We start from the raw sequence: 15,200 nt of genomic DNA on the forward strand, positions 1-15,200 counted from the left end.
TTTTCTCCCTCCATCCCCCCTCCCGTCATTTGTTTCCTTTTGCGTGCACTCTGCATCTCTCCTTCTCGTTCTAATATTAATTAAAATGCCCCTGCTTCTTGACTCACATTTGCGTATAAACCAGTGGACTCTAGTTCCAGTCGCGCGTAACATCGAACGATCCGTCTGAAAAAAAATTTAGTGCAACAGGAGGACTTCCCAGGAGGACAACCATCTGAGTACTACTCTCGCCCAAGAACACTTAACTGCGGAGTTCTGATGGGATCCGGTGCATTAATGCTGGTATGATCGCACCTATTTAATTTCGCGCTGCAAATACATAAACTCCTTCCCCTTTCTTCCCCCTCCCGTCATTTGTTTCCTTGTGCGTGCGCACTGCACCTCTCGTTCTCGTTTAAATATCAAGTAAAATGTCAAGGTGCCGTGACTCACATTTACGAATAAATCTGCGGACCATAATTAAAGTCGCGCGTAACGTCGAACGACACATCTAAATAAAAGAAAATGGGTGCAACACGAGAACTTCCCAGGAGGTCACCCATCCGAGTACTACTCTCGCCCAAGCACACTTAGCTGCGGAGATCTGATGTGATCCGGTGCATTAGTGCTGGTATGATTGCACCCGTTTAATTCCGCGCTGCAAATACATAAACTCCTTCTCCTTTCTTCCCCTTCCCGTCATTTGTTTCCTTGTGCGTGCGCACTGCACCTCCCGTGCTCGTTTTAATATCAAGTAAAATGCTACGGTGCCATGACTCACATTTACGAATAAAACCTGAGGACCATAATTCAAATCGCGCGTATCGTCGAAAGAATCATCTGCAAAAAAATGGGTGCAACACGAAGACTTCACAAGAAAATGGGTGAAATATAAGGACTTCGCAGGAGGTAACCCATGCTATTACTACTCTCGCCCAAGCACCCTTACCTACGGAGTTCTGATAGAATCCATTGCATTAGTGCTGGTATGATCGCACCCGTTTCATTTCGTGCTGAAAATACATACACTCCTTCTCCTTCCCTCCCCCTCCCATAAATTGTTTCCTTGTGCATTCACACTGCACCTCTCCTTCTCGTTCTAATATCGATTAAAATGCCCCTGCTTCTTGACTCACAATTGCGTATACACCAGCGGACCCCAGTTCCAGTCGCGCGTAACGTCGAACGACCCGTCTGAAAAAAAATTGGTGCGACACGAGAAGTTCCCAGGAGGTCACCCATCCGAGTACTACTTTCGCCCAAGCACACTTAACTGCAGAGTTCTGATGGGATCCGGTGCATTAGTGCTGGTATGATCGCAGCCGTTTAATTCCGCGCTGCAAATACATAAACTCCTTCTCCTTTCTTCCCCCTCCCGTCATTTGTTTCCGTATGCGTGCGCACTGTAACTCTCGTTCTCGTTCAAATATCAAGTAAAATGCCACGACGCCGTGACTCACATTTGCGAATAAATCTGCGGACCATAATTAAAGTCGCGCGTAACGTCGAACGGCACATCTGAAAAAAAGAAAATGGGTGCAACACGAGAACTTCCCAGGAGGTAACCCATCATTGTACTACTTTCGCCAAAGCACACTTAACTGCGTAGTTCTGATGGGATCCGGTGCATTTGTGCTAGTGTGACCGCACCTGTTTAATTTCGTGCTGAAAATACATACACTCCTTCTTCCCTCCCCCCTCCCATCATTTGTTTCCTTGTGTGTTCACACTACACCTCTCCTTCTCGTTCTAATATCGATTAAAATGCCCCTGATTCTTGACTCACATTTGCATATAAACCAGCGGACCATAGTTCCAGTCGCGCGTAACGTCGAACGACCCATCTGAAAAAAAATTGTTGCGATACGAGGACTTCCCAAGAGGTCACCCATCCGAGTACTACTCTCGCCCAAGCACACTTAACTACAGAGTTCTGATGGGATCCAGTGCATTAGTGCTGGTATGATGCGACTTGTTTAATTTTGCGCTTCGAATACATACACTCCTCTTTTCTTCCTCCTCCCGTCATTTGTTTCCTTGTGCATGCGCACTGCACCTCCCGTACTCGTTCTAATATCAAGTAAAATGCCACGGCGCCGTGACTCACATTTGCGAATAAACCTGCGGACCATAAATCAAGTCGCGCGTAAAGTCGAAAGAATCATTTGCAAAAAGATGGGTGCAACACGAGAACCTCCCAAGAAAATGGGTGAAATATAAGGACTTCGCAGGAGGTCACCCATCCGAGTACTTTTCTCGCCCAAGCACCCTTAACTGCGGAGGTCTGATAGAATCTGTTGCATTAGTGCTGGTATGATCCCTCATGTTTCATTCTGCACTGCAAATACAAACACTCTTTCTCCTCCCATCCCCCATCCCGTCATTTGTTTCCTTGTGCGTGCACTCTGCATTTCTCTTTCTCGTTCTAATATCAAGTAATATGCCCCGGCACCGTGACTCATCTTTGTAAATGAAACAGGGGTTTATAATTCTATTCGCGCGTAACGTCTAACAACCTATCCGAAAAAAAATAGGTGCAACACGAGGGCTTCCCAAGTGGTCACCCATCCGAGTACTATGCTCGCCCCAGCACACTTAACTGCGGAGTTCTGATGGGATCCGGAGCTTTAGTGCTGGTATGATTGCACCTGTTTACTTTCGCACTCCAAATACATACACTCCTTCTCTTTTCTTCCCCCTCCTGTCATTTGTTTCCTTGTGCGTTCACACTTCACCTCTCATTCTCGTTCTAATATCGATTCAAATGCCCCTGCTTCTTGACTCAAATTTGCGTATAAACCAGCGGACCCTAGTTCCAGACGCGCGTATCGTCGAACGACCCGTCTGAAAAAAAATTGGTGCGACACGAGGACTTCCTAGGAGGTCACCCATCCGAGTACTAATCTCGCCCAAGCACACTTAACTGCGGAGTTCTGATGGGATCCGGTGCATTAGTGCTGTTATGATCGCACCTGTTTAATTTCGCGCTGCAAATACATAAACTCATTCCCCTTTCTTCCCCCTCCCGTGCTCGTTCTAATATCAAGTAAAATGCTACGGTGCCGTGACTCACATTTACGAATAAACCTGAGGACCATAATTCAAGTCGAGCATATCGTCGAAAGAATCATCTGCAAAAAAATGGGTGCAACACGAGGACTTCCTTAGAAAATGTGTGAAATATAAGGACTTCGCAGGAGGTAACCCATGCTAGTACTACTCTCGCCCAAGCACCCCTAACTTGCGGAGTTCTGATAGAATCCGTTGCATTGGTGCTGGTATGATCGCACCTGTTTCATTCTGCCCTGCAAATACATACAGTTTTTCTCCCTCCATCCCCCCTCCCGTCATTTGTTTCCTTGTGCGTTCACACTGCACCTCTCCTTCTCGTTCTAATATCGATTAAAATGCCCCTGCTTCTTGACTCACATTTGCGTATAAACCAGCGGACCCTTGTTCCAGTCGCGCGTAAAGTCGAACGACCCGTCTGAAAAAAAATTGGTGCGACACAAGGACTTCCCAAGAGGTCACCCATCCGAGTACTAATCTCGCCCAAGCACACTTAACTGCGAAGTTCTGATGGGATCCGGTGCATTAGTACTGGTATGATCACACCTGTTTAATTTTGCGCTGCAAATACATAAACTTCTTCTCCTTTCTTCCCCCTCCCGTCATTTGTTTCCTTGTGCGTGCGCACTGCACCTCTCGTTGTCGTTCAAATATCATGTAAAATGCCACGGCGCCGTGACTCACATTTGCGAATAAATCTGCGGACCATAATTAAAGTCGCGCGTAATGTCGAACGGCACATCTGAAAAAAAGAAAATGGGTGCAACACGAGAACTTGACAAGAAAATGGGTGAAATATAAGGACTTCGCAGGAGGTAACCCATGCTAGTACTACTCTCGCCCAAGCACCCTTACCTACGGAGTTCTGATAGAATCCGTTGCATTAGTGCTGGTATGATCGCACCTGTTTCATTTCGTGCTGAAAATACATACACTCCTTCTCCTTCCCTCCCCCTCCCATCAATTGTTTCCTTGTGCGTTCACACTGCACCTCTCCTTCTCGTTCTAATATCGATTAAAATGCCCCTGCTTCTTGACTCACAATTGTGTATAAACCAGCGGACCCCAGTTACAGTCGCACGTAACGTCGAACAACCCGTCTGAAAAAAAATTGGTGCGACACGAGGACTTCCCAAGAAGTCACCCATCTGAGTACTACTCTCTCCCAAGCACACTTAACTGCGGAGTTCTGATGGGATCCGGTGCACTAGTGCTGGTATGATCGCACTCGTTTAATTTTGCGCTGCAAATACATAAACTCCTTCTCCTTTCTTCCCCCTCCCGTCATTTGTTTCCTTGTGCGTGCGCACTACACCTCTCGTTCTCGTTCAAATATCAAGTAAAATGCCACGGCGCCATGACTCACATTTGCGAATAAATCTGCGGACCATAATTAAAGTCGCGCGTAATGTCGAACGGCACATCTGAAAAAAAGAAAATGGGTGCAACACGAGAACTTCCCACGAGGTAACCCATCATTGTACTACTTTCGCCAAAGCACACTTAACTGCGGAGTTCTGATGGGATCCGGTGCGTTAGTGCTGGTATGATCGCACCTGTTTAATTTTGCGCTGCAAATGCATAAACTCATTCCCCTTTCTTCCCCCTCCCATCATTTGTTTCCTTGTGCGTGTGCAGTGCACCTCCCGTTCTCGTTCTAATATCAAGTAAAAGGCTACAGCACCGTGACTCACATTTGCGAATAAACCTGAGGACCATAATACAAGTCGCACGTAACATCGAAAGAATCATCTGCAAAAAAATGGGTGCAACACGAGGACTTCACAAGAAAATGGGTGAAATATAAGGACTTCGCAGGAGGTAACCCATGCTAGTACTACTCTCGCCCAAGCACCCTTACCTACGGAGTTCCGATAGAATCCGTTGCATTAGTGCTGGTATGATCGCACCTATTTCATTTGGCGCTGCAAATACATACACTCCTTCTCCTTTCTTCCCCCTCCCGTCATTTGTTTCCTTGTTCGTGCGCACTGCACCTCTCGTTCTCGTTCAAATATCAAGGAAAATGCCACGGCGTCGTGACTCACATTTGCGAATAAATTTGCGGACCATAATTAAAGTCGCGCGTAACGTCGAACGGCACATCTAAAAAAAAAATGGGTGCAACACGAGAACTTCCCAGGAGGTAACCCATCATTGTACTACTTTCGTCAAAGCACACATAACTGCGGAGTTCTGATGGGATCCGGTGCATTTGTGCTGGTGTGACCGCACATGTTTAATTTCGTGCTGAAAATACATACACTCCTTCTTCCCTCCCCCCCTCCCATCATTTGTTTCCTTGTGCGTTCACACTGCACCTCTCCTTCTCGTTCTAATATCGATTAAAATGCCCTTGATTCTTGACTCACATTTGCGTATAAAGCAGCGGACCATAGTTCTAGTCGAGCGTAATGTCGAACGACCCATCTGAAAAAAAAATTGTTGCGATATGAGGACTTCCCAAGAGGTCACCCATCCGAGTACTACTCTCGCCCAAGCACACTTAACTGCAGAGTTCTGATGGGATCCAGTGCATTAGTGCTGGTATGATGCCACTTGTTTAATTTTGTGCTTCAAATACATACACTCCTTCTCTCGTTCTCGTTCAAATATAAAGTAAAATGCCACGACGCCGTGACTCACATTTGCGAATAAATCTGCGGACCATAATTAAAGTCGCACGTAACGTCGAATGGCACATCTGAAAAAAAGAAAATGGGTGTAACACGAGAACTTCCCAGGAGGTAACCCATCATTGTACTACTTTTGCCAAAGCACACTTAACTGTAGAGTTCTGATGGGATCCGGTGCATTTGTGCTGGTGTGACCGCACCTGTTTAATTTCGTGTCGAAAATACATACACTCCTTCTTCCCTCCCCCCCTCCAATCATTTGTTTCCTTGTGCGTTCACACTGCACCTCTCATTCTCGTTCTAATATCGATTAAAATGCCCCTGATTCTTGACTAACATTTGTGTATAAACCAGCGGACCATAGTTCCAGTCGCGCGTAACGTCGAACAACCCATCTGAAAAAAAATTGTTGCGATACGAGGACTTCCCAAGAGGTCACCCATCCGAGTACTACTTTCGCCCAAGCACACTTAACTGCAGAGTTCTGATGGGATCCAGTGCATTAGTGCGGGTATGATGCCACTTGTTTAATTTTGCGCTTCAAATACATACACTCTTTCTCTTTTCTTCCTCCTCCCGTCATTTGTTTCCTTGTGCGTGCGCACTGCACCTCCCGTACTCGTTCTAATATCAAGTAAAATGCCACGGCGCCGTGACTCACATTTGCGAATAAACCTGCAGATCATAAATCAAGTCGCCCGTAACGTCGAAAGAATCATCTGCAAAAAGATGGGTGCAACACGAGGATCTTCCAAGAAAATGGGTGAAATATAAGGACTTCGCAGGAGGTCACCCATCCGAGTACTTTTCTCGCCCAAGCACCCTTAACTGCGGAGTTCTGATAGAATCCGTTGCATTAGTGCTGGTATGATCCCTCATGTTTCATTCCGCACTGCAAATACATACATTCTTTCTCATTCCATCCCCCCTCCCGTCATTTGTTTTCTTGTGCGTGCACTCTGCATCTCTCTTTCTCCTTCTAATATCAAGTAATATGCCCCGGCACCGTGACTCACCTTTGCAAATGAACCAGTGGTTTATAATTTCATTCGCGCGTAACATCGAACAACCTATCTGAAAAAAAATAGGTGCAACACGAGGGCTTCCCAGGTGGTCACCCATCCAAGTACTACCCTCGCCCAAGCACACTTAACTGCGGAGTTCTGATGGGATCCTGAGCTTTAGTGCTGGTATGATCGCACCTGTTTAATTTTTCGCTGTAAATACATAGACTGCTTCTCCTTTCTTCCCCCTCCCGTCATTTGTTTCCTTGTGCGTTCACACTTCACCTCTCATTATCATTCTAATAGCGATTTAAATGCCCCTGCTTCTTGACTCACATTTGCGTATAAACCAGCGGACCCTAGTTCAAAACGCACGTAACGTCGAACGACCCGTCTGAAAAGAAAATTGGTGCGACACGAGGACTTCCCATGAGGTCACCCATCCGAATACTAATCTCGCCCAAGCACACTTAACTGCGGAGTTCTGATGGGATCCAGTGCATTAGTGCTGGTATGATCGCACCGGCTTAATTTTGCGCTGCAAATACATAAACTCCTTCTCCTTTCTTCCCCCTCCCGTCATTTGTTTCCTTGTGCGTGCGCACTGCACCTCTCGTTCTCGTTCAAATATCAAGTAAAATGCCACGGCGCCGTGACTCACATTTGCGAATAAATTTGTGGACCATAATTAAAGTCGCGCGTAACATCGAACGACACATCTGAAAAAAAGAAAATGGATGCAACACGAGGACTTCACAAGAAAATGGGTGAAATATAAGGACTTCGCAGGAGGTAACCCATGCTAGTACTACTCTCGCCCAAGCACCGTTACCTACGGAGTTTTGATAGAATCCGTTGCATTAGTGCTGGTATGATCGCACCTGTTTCATTTCGTGCTGAAAATACATACACTCCTTCTCCTTCCCTCCCCCTCCCATCAATTGTTTCCTTGTGCGTTCACACTGCACCTCTCCTTCACGTTCTAATATCGATTAAAATGGCCCTGCTTCTTGACTCACATTTGCGTATAAACCAGCGGACCCCAGTTCCAGTCGCGCGTAACGTCGAACGACCCGTCTGAAAAAAAATTTGTGCGACACGAGGACTTCCCAGGAGGTCACCCATCCGAGTACTACTCTCGCCCAAACACACTTAACTGCGGAGTTCTGATGAGATCCGGTGCATTAGTGCTGGTATGATCCCACTCGTTTAATTCCGCGCTCCAAATACATAAATTCCTTCTCCTTTCTTCCCCCTCCCGTCATTTGTTTCCTTGTGCGTGCGCACTGCACCTCCCGTACTCGTTCTAATATCAAGTAAAATGCTACGGTGCCGTGACTCACATTTGCGAATAAACCTGACGACCATAATTCAAGTCGCGCATATCGTCGAAAGAATCATCTGCAAAAAAATGGGTGCAACACGAGGACTTCCTAAGAAAATTGGTGAAATATAAGGACTTTGCAGGAGGTCACCCATCCTAGTGCTACTCTCGTCCAAGCACCCTTAACTTGCGGAGTTCTGATAGAATCCGTCGCATTGGTGCTGGTATGATTGCTCATGTTTCATTCTGCGCTGTAAATACATACACTTTTTCTCCCTCCATCCCCCCTCCCGTCATTTGTTTCCTTTTGCGTGCACTCTGCATCTCTCCTTCTCGATCTAATATCGATTAAAATGCCCATGCTTCTTGACTCACATTTGCGTATGAACCAGGGGGCCCTAGTTCCAGTTACACGTAACGTCGAACGACCCGTCTAAAAAAAAAATTAGTACGACACGAGGACTTCCCAGGAGGTCACCCATCCGAGTACTACTCTCGCCCAAGCACACTTCACTGCGGAGTTCTGATGGGATACGGTGCATTAATGCTAGTATGATCGCACCTGTTAAATTTTTCGCTGCAAATCCATAAATTCCTTCCCCTTTCTTCCCCCTCCCGTCATTTGTTTCCTTGTGCGTGCGCACTGCACCTCTCGTTCTCGTTCAAATATCAAGTAAAATGTCACGGTGCCGTGACTCACATTTGCGAATAAATCTGCGGACCATAATTAAAGTCGCGCGTAACATCGAACGTCATATCTGAAAAAAAGAAAATGGGTGCAACACGAGAACTTCCCACGAGGTAACCCATCATTGTAATACTTTCCCCAAAGCACACTTAACTGCGGAGTTCTGATGGGATCCGGTGCATTTGTGCTGGTATGATCGCACCTGTTTAATTTCGCGCTGCAAATACATAAACTCCTTCTCCTTTCTTCCCCCTCCCGTCATTTGTTTCCTTGTGCAAGCGCACTGCACCTCTCGTTCTCGTTCAAATATCAGGTAAAATGCCACGGCGCCGTGACTCACATTTGCAAATATATCTGTGGACCATAATTAAAGTCGCGCGTAACGTCGAACGGCACATCTGAAAAAAAAAAAATGGGTTCAACACGAGAACCTCCCAGGAGGTAACCCATCATTGTACTACTTTCGCCAAAGCACACTTAACTGCGGAGTTCTGATGGGATCCGGTGCATTTGTGCTGGTGTGACCGCACCTGTTTAATTTCGTGCTGAAAATACATACACTCCTTCTTCCCTCCCCCCCTCCCATCTTTTGTTTCCTTGTGCGTTCACACTGCACCTCTCATTCTCGTTCTAATATCGATTATAATGCCCCTTACTCTTGACTCACATTTGCGTATAAACCAGCGGACCATAGTTCCAGTCGCGCGTAACGTCGAACGAACCATCTAAAAAAAAATTGTTGCGATACGAGGACCTCCTAAGAGGTCACCCATCCGAGTACTACTCTCGCCAAAGCACAATTAACTGCAGAGTACTGATAGGATCTAGTGCATTAGTGCTGGTATGATGCCGCTTGTTTAATTTTGCACTATAAATACATACACTTATTCTCTTTTCTTCCTCATCCGTCATTTGTTTCCTTGTGTGTGCGCACTGCACCTTCTGTACTCGTTCTAATAACAAGTAAATGCCACAGCGCCGTGATTCACATTTGGAAATAAACCTGCGGACCATAAATCAAGTCGCACGTAACGTCGAAAGAATCATCGGCAAAAAGATGGGTGCAACACGAGGACCTCCCAAGAAAATGGGTGAAATATAAGGACTTCGCAGCAGGTAACCCATGCTAGTACTACTCTCGCCCAAGCACCCTTACCTACAGAGTTCTGATAGAATCCGTTGCATTAGTGATGGTATGATCGCACCTGTTTCATTTCGTGCTGAAAATACATACACTCCTTCTCCTTCCCTCCCCCTCCCATCAATTGTTTCCTTGTGCGTTCACACTGCACCTATCTTTCTCGTTCTAATATCGATTAAAATGCCCCTGCTTCTTGACTCACATTTGCGTATAAACCAGCGGACCCTAGTTTCAGTCGCGCGTAACGTCGAACGACCCGTCTGAAAAAAAATTGGTGCGACACGAGGACTTCCCAGGAGGTCACCCATCCGAGTACTACTCTCGCCCAAGCACAATTAACTGCGGAGTTCTGATGGGATCCGGGGCTTTAGTGCTGGTATGACCGCACCTGTTTAGTTTTGCGCTGCAAATACATACACTCCTTCTCTTTTCTTCCTCCTCCCGTCATTTGTTTCCTTGTTCGTGCGCGCTAAACCTCCCGTTCTCGTTCTAATATCAAGTAAAATGCTACAGCACCGTGACTCACATTTGCGAATAAACCTGAGGACCATAATTCAAGTCGCGCGTAACGTCGAAAGAATCATCTGCAAAAAAATGGGTGCAACACGAGAACTTCACAAGAAAATGGGTGAAATATAAGGACTTCGCAGGAGGTAACCCATGCTAGTACTACTCTCGCCCAAGCACCCTTACCTACGGAGTTCTGATAGAATCCATTGCATTAGTGTGGTATGATCGCACCTGTTTCATTTCGCGCTAAAAATACATACACTCCTTCTCCTTCCCTCCCCCTCCCATCAATTATTTCCTTGTGCGTTCACACTGCACCTCTCCTTCTCGTTCTAATATCGTTTAAAATGCCCCTGCTTCTTGACTCACATTTGCGTATAAACCAGCGGACCCTAGTTCCAGTCGCGCGTAACGTCGAACGACCCGTCTGAAAAAAATTTGGTGCGACACGAGAACTTCCCAAGAGGTCACCCATCCGAGTACTACTCTCGCCCAAGCACACTTAACTGCAGAGTTCTGATGGGATCCGGTGCTTTAGTGCTGGTATGATCGCACCCGTTTAATTCTGCGCTGCAAATACATAAACTCCTTCTCCTTTCTTCCCCCTCCCGTCATTTGTTTCCTTGTGCGTGCGCACTGCACCTCCCGTGCTCGTTCTAATATCAATAAAATGCTAAGGTGCCGTGACTCACATTTGTGAATGAACCTGAGGACCATAATTCAAGTCGCGCGTAACGTCGAAAGAATCATCTGCAAAAAAATGGGTGCAACACGAGGACTTCACAAGAAAATGGGTGAAATATAAGGACTTCGCAGGAGGTAACCCATGCTATTACTACTCTCGCCCAAGCACCCTTACTTACGGAGTTCTGATAGAATCCGTTGCATTAGTGCTGGAATGATCGCACCTGTTTCATTCTGCGCTGCAAATACATACACTTTTTCTCCTTCCCTCCCCCTCCCATCAATTGTTTCCTTGTGCGTTCACACTACACCTCTTCTTCTCGTTCTAATATCGATTAAAATTCCCCTGTTTCTTGACTCAGATTTGCGTATAAACCAGCGGACCCAAGTTCCAGTCGCGCGTAACGTAGAACGACCCGTCTGAAAAAAAATTGGTGTGACACAAGGACTTCCCAAGAGGTCACCCATCCGAGTACTACTCTCGCCCAAACACACTTAACTACGGAGTTCTGATGGGATCCGGTGCATTAGTGCTGGTATGATCGCACCCTTTAATTCCGCGCTGCAAATACTTAAACTCCTTCTCCTTTCTTCCCCCTCCCGTCATTTGTTTCCTTGTGCGTGCACTCTGCATCTCTCTTTCTCATTCTAATATCAAGTAATATGCCCCGGCACCGTGACTCACCTTTGCAAATGAACCAGCGAATTATAATTCCATTCGCGCGTAACGTCGAACAACCCATCCGAAAAAAAATAGGTGCAACATGAGGGCTTCCCAGGTGGTCACCCATCCGAGTACTACTCTCGCCCAAGCACACTTAACTTCGTAGTTCTGATGGGATCCGGGGCTTTAGTGCTGCTATGATCGAACCTCTTTAATTTCGCGCTGCAAATACATACACTCCTCCTTTCTTCCCCCTCCCGTCATTTGTTTCCTTGTGCGTTCACACTGCACCTCTCATTCTCGTTCTAATATCGATTAAAATGCCCCTGATTCTTGACTCACATTTGCGTATAAACCAGCGGACCATAGTTCCAGTCTCGCGTAACGTCGAACGACCCATCTGAAAAAAAATTGTTGCGATACGAGGACTTCCCAAGAGGTCATCCATCCGAGTACTACTCTCGCCCAAGCACGCTTAACTGCATAGTTCTGATGGGATCCAGTGCATTAGTGCTGGTATGATGCCACTTGTTTAATTTTGCGCTTCAAATACATACACTCCTTCTCTTTTCTTCCTCCTCCCGTCATTTGTTTCCTTGTGCATGCGCACTGCACCTCCCGTACTCGTTCTAATATCAAGTAAAATGCCACGGCGCCGTAACTCACATTTGCGAATAAACCTGCGGACCATAAATCAAGTCCCGCGTAACGTCGAAAGAATCATCTGTAAAAAGATGGGTGCAACACGAGGACCTCCCAAGAAAATGGGTGAAATATAAGGACTTCGCAGGATGTCACCCATCCGAGTACTTTTCTCACCCAAGCACCCTTAACTGCGGAGTTCTAATAGAATCCGTTGCATTAGTGCTGGTATGATCCCTCATGTTTCATTCTGCACTGTAAATACATACACTCTTTCTCCTCCCATCCCCCGTCCCTTCATTTGTTTCCTTGTGCGTGCACTCTGCATCTCTCTTTCTCCTTCTAATATCAAGTAATATGCTCCGGCACCATGACTCACCTTTGCAAATGAACCAGCGGTTTATAATTCCATTCGCGCGTAACGTCGAACAACCCATCCGAAAAAAAATAGGTGCAACATGAGGGCTTCCCAGGTGGTCACCCATCAGAGTACTATTCTCGCCAAGCACACTTAACTGCGGAGTTCTGATGGGATCCGGGGCTTTAGTGCTGCTATGATCGCACCTCTTTAATTTCGCGCTGCAAATACATACACTCCTCCTTTCTTCCCCCTCCCGTCATTTGTTTCCTTGTGCGTTCACACTTCACCTCTCATTCTCGTTCTAATATCGATTAAAATGCCCTTGCTTCTTGACTCACATTTGCGTATAAACCAGCGGACCCTAGTTCCAGACGCGCGTAACGTCGAACGACCAGTCTAAAAAAAAATTTGTGCGACACGAGGACTTCCCAGGAGGTCACCCATCTAGTACTAATCTCGCCCAAGCACAATTCACTGCGGAGTTCTGATGGGATCCGGTGCATTAGTGCTGGTATGATCGCACCTGTTTAATTTCGCGCTGCAAATACATAAACTCATTACCATTTCTTCCCCCTCCCGTTCTCGTTCTAATATCAAGTAAAATGCTACAGCGCCGTGACTCACATTTGCGAATAAACCTGAGGACCATAATTCAAGTCGCGCGTAACGTCGAAAGAATTATCTGCAAAAAAATGGGTGCAACACGAGGACTTCACAAGAAAATGGGTGAAATATAAGGACTTCCCAAGAGGTCACCCTTCCGAGTAATACTCTCGCCCAAGCACACCTAACTGCGGAGTTCTGATGGGATCCGGGGCTTTAGTGCTGGTACGATCGCACCTGTTTAATTTCGCGCTGCAAAAACATACACTCCTTCTCCTCTCTTCCCCCTCCGTCATTTGTTTCCTTGTGCGTTCACACTTCACCTCTCCTTCTCGTTCTAATATCGATTAAAATGCCCCTGCTTCTTGACTCACATTTGCGTATAAACCAGCGGACCCTAGTTCCAGTCGCGCGTAACGTCGAACGACCCGTCTGAAAAAAAATTGGTGCGACACGAGGACTTCCCAGGAGGTCACCCATCCGAGTACTAATCTCGCCCAAGCACACTTCACTACGTAGTTCTGATGGGATCCGGTACATTAGTGCTGGTATGATCGCACCTGTTTAATTTTGCGCTGCAAATACATAAACTCATTCCCCTTTCTTCCCCCTCCCGTCATTTGTTTCCTTGTGCGTGCGCACTGCACTTCCCGTTCTCGTTCTAATATCAAGTAAAATGCTACAGCACCGTGACTCATATTTGCGAATAAACCTGAGGACCATAATTCAAGTCGCGCGTAATGTCGAAAGAATCATCTGCAAAAAAATGGGTGCAACACGAGGACTTCACAAGAAAATGGGTGAAATATAAGGACTTCGCAGGAGGTAACCCATGCTAGTACTACTCTCGCCCAAGCACCCTTACCTACGGAGTTCTGATAGAATCCGTTGCATTAGTGCTGGTATGATCGCACCTGTTTCATTTCGCGCTGCAAATACATAAACTCCTTCTCCTTTCTTCCCCCTCCCGTCATTTGTTTCCTTGTGCGTGCGCACTGCACCTCTCGTTCTCGTTCAAATATCGATTAAAATGCCCTTGCTTCTTGACTCACAATTGCGTAGAAACCAGCGGACCCCAGTTCCAGTCGAGCGTAACGTCGAATGACCCGTGTGAAAAAAAATTGGTGCGACACGAGGACTTCCCAGGAGGTCACCCATCCGAGAACTACTCTCGTCCAAGCACAGTTAACTGCGGAGTTCTGATGGGATCCGGTGCATTAGTGATGGTATGATCGCACCCGTTTAATTCCGCACTGCACCTACCGAGCTCGTTCTAATATCAAGTAAAATGCTACGGTGCTGTGACTCACATTTGCGAATAAATCTGAGGACCATAATTAAAGTCCCGTGTATCGTCGAAAGAATCATCTGCAAAAAAATTGGTGAAATATAAGGACTTCGCAGGAGGTCACCCATCCTAATGCTACTCTCGCCCAAGCACCCTTAACTTGCGGAGTTCTGATAGAATCCGTTGTATTGGTGCTGGTATGATTGCTCATGTTTCATTCGGCGCTGCAAATACAAACACTTTTTCTCCCTCCATCCCCCCTCCCGTCATTTGTTTCCTTGTGCGTGCACTCTGCATCTCTCCTTCTCGTTCTAATATCGATTAAAATGCCCCTGCTTCTTGACTCACATTTGCGTAAAAACACGTGGACCCTAGTTCCAGTCGCGCGTAACGTCGAACGACCCGTCTGAAAAAAAAATTAGTGCGACACGAGGACTTCCCAGGAGGTCACTTATCCGAGTACTACTCTCACCCAAGCACACTTAACTGCGGAGTTCTGATGAGATACGGTGCATTAGTGCTAGTATGATCGCACCTGTTTAATGTTGCGCTGCAAATACATAAATTCCTTCTCCTTTCTTCCCCCTCCAATCATTTGTTTTCTTGT

The 15,200-nt window shown here is 46.4% G+C and overlaps 6 non-coding genes and 24 pseudogenes across 6 annotated transcripts; all 30 read right to left on the minus strand.

Moving 5' to 3' along the window:
* Positions 1 to 177: 177 nt before the first annotated feature.
* On the minus strand, positions 178 to 296 carry LOC148243405 (5S ribosomal RNA; annotated as a pseudogene).
* Positions 297 to 505: 209 nt separating this feature from the next.
* Positions 506 to 624, minus strand: LOC148243406 (5S ribosomal RNA). Its single transcript, XR_015815741.1, has one exon. It is a non-coding gene; the product is annotated as a 5S ribosomal RNA (ribosomal RNA).
* Positions 625 to 1,184: 560 nt separating this feature from the next.
* Positions 1,185 to 1,303, minus strand: LOC148243407 (5S ribosomal RNA; annotated as a pseudogene).
* A 209-nt stretch (positions 1,304 to 1,512) lies between these two features.
* Positions 1,513 to 1,631, minus strand: LOC148243408 (5S ribosomal RNA; annotated as a pseudogene).
* A 203-nt stretch (positions 1,632 to 1,834) lies between these two features.
* Positions 1,835 to 1,952, minus strand: LOC148243409 (5S ribosomal RNA; annotated as a pseudogene).
* Positions 1,953 to 2,510: 558 nt separating this feature from the next.
* On the minus strand, positions 2,511 to 2,629 carry LOC148243410 (5S ribosomal RNA). The gene has a single exon (XR_015814848.1). It is a non-coding gene; the product is annotated as a 5S ribosomal RNA (ribosomal RNA).
* A 205-nt stretch (positions 2,630 to 2,834) lies between these two features.
* Positions 2,835 to 2,953, minus strand: LOC148243411 (5S ribosomal RNA; annotated as a pseudogene).
* Positions 2,954 to 3,477: 524 nt separating this feature from the next.
* LOC148243412 (5S ribosomal RNA) lies at positions 3,478 to 3,596 on the minus strand (annotated as a pseudogene).
* Positions 3,597 to 4,159: 563 nt separating this feature from the next.
* LOC148243413 (5S ribosomal RNA) lies at positions 4,160 to 4,278 on the minus strand (annotated as a pseudogene).
* A 209-nt stretch (positions 4,279 to 4,487) lies between these two features.
* Positions 4,488 to 4,606, minus strand: LOC148243414 (5S ribosomal RNA; annotated as a pseudogene).
* A 560-nt stretch (positions 4,607 to 5,166) lies between these two features.
* LOC148243415 (5S ribosomal RNA) lies at positions 5,167 to 5,285 on the minus strand (annotated as a pseudogene).
* Positions 5,286 to 5,490: 205 nt separating this feature from the next.
* Positions 5,491 to 5,608, minus strand: LOC148243416 (5S ribosomal RNA; annotated as a pseudogene).
* Positions 5,609 to 5,767: 159 nt separating this feature from the next.
* Positions 5,768 to 5,886, minus strand: LOC148243417 (5S ribosomal RNA; annotated as a pseudogene).
* Positions 5,887 to 6,090: 204 nt separating this feature from the next.
* On the minus strand, positions 6,091 to 6,208 carry LOC148243418 (5S ribosomal RNA; annotated as a pseudogene).
* Positions 6,209 to 6,769: 561 nt separating this feature from the next.
* On the minus strand, positions 6,770 to 6,888 carry LOC148243419 (5S ribosomal RNA). The gene has a single exon (XR_015815783.1). It is a non-coding gene; the product is annotated as a 5S ribosomal RNA (ribosomal RNA).
* A 206-nt stretch (positions 6,889 to 7,094) lies between these two features.
* Positions 7,095 to 7,213, minus strand: LOC148243420 (5S ribosomal RNA). The gene has a single exon (XR_015815284.1). It is a non-coding gene; the product is annotated as a 5S ribosomal RNA (ribosomal RNA).
* Positions 7,214 to 7,776: 563 nt separating this feature from the next.
* LOC148243421 (5S ribosomal RNA) lies at positions 7,777 to 7,895 on the minus strand (annotated as a pseudogene).
* Positions 7,896 to 8,457: 562 nt separating this feature from the next.
* LOC148243422 (5S ribosomal RNA) lies at positions 8,458 to 8,576 on the minus strand (annotated as a pseudogene).
* Positions 8,577 to 8,785: 209 nt separating this feature from the next.
* LOC148243423 (5S ribosomal RNA) lies at positions 8,786 to 8,904 on the minus strand (annotated as a pseudogene).
* Positions 8,905 to 9,113: 209 nt separating this feature from the next.
* Positions 9,114 to 9,232, minus strand: LOC148243424 (5S ribosomal RNA; annotated as a pseudogene).
* An 880-nt stretch (positions 9,233 to 10,112) lies between these two features.
* Positions 10,113 to 10,231, minus strand: LOC148243425 (5S ribosomal RNA). The gene has a single exon (XR_015815306.1). It is a non-coding gene; the product is annotated as a 5S ribosomal RNA (ribosomal RNA).
* Positions 10,232 to 10,789: 558 nt separating this feature from the next.
* On the minus strand, positions 10,790 to 10,908 carry LOC148243426 (5S ribosomal RNA). The gene has a single exon (XR_015815718.1). It is a non-coding gene; the product is annotated as a 5S ribosomal RNA (ribosomal RNA).
* A 558-nt stretch (positions 10,909 to 11,466) lies between these two features.
* On the minus strand, positions 11,467 to 11,585 carry LOC148243427 (5S ribosomal RNA; annotated as a pseudogene).
* Positions 11,586 to 11,789: 204 nt separating this feature from the next.
* LOC148243428 (5S ribosomal RNA) lies at positions 11,790 to 11,908 on the minus strand (annotated as a pseudogene).
* Positions 11,909 to 12,110: 202 nt separating this feature from the next.
* On the minus strand, positions 12,111 to 12,228 carry LOC148243429 (5S ribosomal RNA; annotated as a pseudogene).
* A 561-nt stretch (positions 12,229 to 12,789) lies between these two features.
* Positions 12,790 to 12,907, minus strand: LOC148243430 (5S ribosomal RNA; annotated as a pseudogene).
* A 202-nt stretch (positions 12,908 to 13,109) lies between these two features.
* On the minus strand, positions 13,110 to 13,227 carry LOC148243431 (5S ribosomal RNA; annotated as a pseudogene).
* Positions 13,228 to 13,748: 521 nt separating this feature from the next.
* Positions 13,749 to 13,867, minus strand: LOC148243432 (5S ribosomal RNA; annotated as a pseudogene).
* Positions 13,868 to 14,426: 559 nt separating this feature from the next.
* Positions 14,427 to 14,545, minus strand: LOC148243433 (5S ribosomal RNA; annotated as a pseudogene).
* Positions 14,546 to 15,011: 466 nt separating this feature from the next.
* Positions 15,012 to 15,130, minus strand: LOC148243434 (5S ribosomal RNA; annotated as a pseudogene).
* Between the last annotated feature and the right edge of the window lie 70 nt (positions 15,131 to 15,200).

Source organism: Carica papaya, chromosome 8 (assembly GCF_054855325.1).
Source record: "Carica papaya isolate Zhongbai chromosome 8, ASM5485532v1, whole genome shotgun sequence".
NCBI classification, from domain to species: Eukaryota; Viridiplantae; Streptophyta; class Magnoliopsida; order Brassicales; family Caricaceae; genus Carica; species Carica papaya.